Source organism: Ceratotherium simum, chromosome 23 (genome assembly GCF_057802395.1).
Source record: "Ceratotherium simum simum isolate JZ-2026a chromosome 23, ASM5780239v1, whole genome shotgun sequence".
Taxonomy (NCBI): domain Eukaryota; kingdom Metazoa; phylum Chordata; class Mammalia; order Perissodactyla; family Rhinocerotidae; genus Ceratotherium; species Ceratotherium simum.
In genome coordinates this window covers 50,053,532-50,056,623 of record NC_141922.1, presented here as the reverse complement: position 1 = coordinate 50,056,623, position 3,092 = coordinate 50,053,532, and positions in this window count along the sequence as shown.

The following is a 3,092-nucleotide window of genomic DNA, read 5'->3' as shown; positions in this document are numbered from 1 at the left end:
AGGAAAAGTTATCCAACTCATGGCTACCTTTGTTCTTTATAATGTACGTTTTTTCAATATAAATACTCAAAAGCTTAATATTTAGTAATGATCTTCTGTTGTTCACAGATACCAAAAGATAGTGGACCTGTCCTTATACTTCATCTTTTTCATTTAATTTTGAGTTATACATCTCAAGGAACAAGTGGCTTAAAACATCTACATTGACAAAAAGCAAGAAAGTGTGATGGCATTATAAAAGGTCAATACATTGGCAAACATTAAATGACTCTTCACATGATACTCTTTGCAGAAGAATTTCTCTGATAGTAACATCCAAGTCTCCAGAGATTTCCCTGGCCTTGATTCTGCAGTCGAGTTTGAACCTGTGCTTTGTATGACTCTGGCCTTGTTTTCTTCTTGACAATGATGACTGGAAACTGTCAGGAATACAGCCGTCCTTTCCTACACATGCTTTATGGTGACTAGTGTGGAAACTGAGGGGTAGTAGCACCTTCGGCGTCTCCAAGATTGCTGCAACTGCAACTTTCGCCACCACATGTTGCTTGCAGAGCTTTAGGACACAGTTCTTCTTCTTTTTTTCCCAGTTTTATTAAGAAATATTTGACATACATCACTGTATAAGTTTTAGGGCATACAGCATGATGATTTGATTTACTTATATTGTGAAATGATTACCACAATAGGTTCAGTGAACATCCATCTTCTCATATAGATACAATAAAAAGAGAGGAAAGAAGAAAAGAAAAAAGGAAAAAAAAAATTCTCCTTGTGATGAGAAGTCAGGATTTACTCTCTTAACAACTTTCCTATGTATCGTACCTATATCATATCATACAGCATTAGCTATAGCCATCATGTTGTATGTTATATACCTATTTATCTTATAACTGGAAGTTTGTATCTTTTGACCACATTCTCCCAATTGCCCCTCCCCCCACCGTCTGCCTCTGGTAACCACAAGTCTTATCTCTTTTTCTGAGTTTGATATTTTTTGTTTTTTGTTAGACTTATTTCACTTACCATAATGCCTTCAAGGTCCATCCACGTTACTGCAAATGGTAGGATTTCCCTGTTTTTTTTAATGGCTGAATAATATTCCATTGTGTGTGTATATATATATATATGCATATATACATACCACATGTTCTTTATTCATTCATCCATCAACGGACACACAGGTTGCTTCCATGTCTTGGCTATTATAAATAACCCTGCTATGAACATGGGGGTACAGATATCTTTTGGAATTAGTGTTTTGTTTCCTTTGAATATATTCCCAGAAGTGGAATTGATTGATCATATGCTAGCCTTATTTTTAATTTTTTGAGGATCCTCCATACTCTTTTCCATAGTGGCTACACCAATTTACATTCCCACTGTTAGAATGGCCATGATCAAAAAGACAAGAGATAACAAATGCTGGAGGGGATGTAGAGAAAAGGAGTTCTTAGTTTCCAAGGCCTGCCAACTGGAACATGATTGACCAGCATGTGCCACTGTGACTGGCAAGTGGAACCAATGAAATTACCCATCCTGTGGCCAACAGTCGTCGTCTCCCACTGTGCGGTCCCAGAGGGCCCTGAAGGAGGCCCTGCTTACAACAACCATGTTGTTTTCCAGGGTCTTCTTTTACTCTCTTTGGGAGAGCTACCCATGGACAGAATGAAGCCATGCTACTGATTCTAACTACAGCATTTTTACATTAAATTCTCCAGATGATCTAACAGAGGATCTTTTTAAAGTCTCCAAACGCAAACAACCTTGAAAATGATTAGGAATGTAGCATTCAAACTAGAGTTTTTGTCCCCATGAAAGATGAAGGAACTTGGCTCCAGCAACATATCAAACAGCGACAGGTGAGCTCTCTTGCTGGGCCCAAAGCCCCAAACAGCAAGGGCCTATCTGTATACGTGATATGGTACTCTGTTTGCATAAAGTAAATTGCTTATTCTTCAGTCCTACATTTTGCATTACCAAATATAGTCATATGCTTAACTTAGAAGTGATATAGTAACCTGCCTCCAAGGGAAAAGATCTGCCCTGACCACCTCCTTGCCTGTGCCCGCAGCCCCATGCAGTGGTGGTCATTCTTAGGACCATTGGAAGCTTTTGTTTTTCTGAGTTTACAGCCAAATGCCTGTGTTCTTGTGTGCTTACCTCCCCACTGGCTCACAAGCACCTTACCCTCAGGGGCTGTAGCTGGGAAGCAGCCACATCGGCAGCCTGGTGCCAGCAGGACATTCAACACAAGCGGGTCTCAATTTATTCAATCACAAATTGTAAGTATAATAAAATCTTACCCCACTCCACCCCAAATGCACACACTCCAGATTTACATGATCAAAACCAGTGTCTACAACCCTCAGAACTCTTCAAATTGACCTTGCACAAATACTATATGTGGTCTTGTTCCCAGGCACTTTTTATAGTGAATAAACAGAGTTTGGTGCATCTCCCTGATGAACTCACCTAGGGACGATGGCACAGGAGAGCAAATCACAGTGGTCAGAATGAGGCATAATGTTCTTTTATCTCCTAGGGTGAGTGACAGAAGTGCTTCTAGCAGGACGTGTGTTTGTTGTATGACTGCGAGTGTGTGTGTGTGCATGTATGTGAGAGTGTATGAGTGTGTGTACACATGTAAGTGTGTGTGAGAGAGTGTTTGTGTCTGTATGCCTTGTCTTGATAAGGTGTGCCAGCCTGTGTAGTTACAGACCATAAAGTAAGCCATAAAGAAAACGTGTCTTCAGCACCATGTTTTCCATTCATTTACTCACACATTCATCTAGCCAACAAATACTCTTTCAACAAATATGTGCTGGGTGGCTACATCACAATAAAGAAATAACAAATGTGCTGATCGTCAATTACTTTTCAAAGCACTTTAACAAAATAACTTGTTTTATCCTCATGAAAATCCTAGAAGGTGGAGCTGTTATTATTTCCATTATACAGAGAGGAAAACTGAGCACAGACCAAATCACTTGACACATCATAAGGCTAGAAGAGACAGAAGTAGCAGAGCCAGAGCCCCACTCCCTGCATGACACCCCCTGCTTCCCCATGTGGCATGAGCTTGGAAGACACAG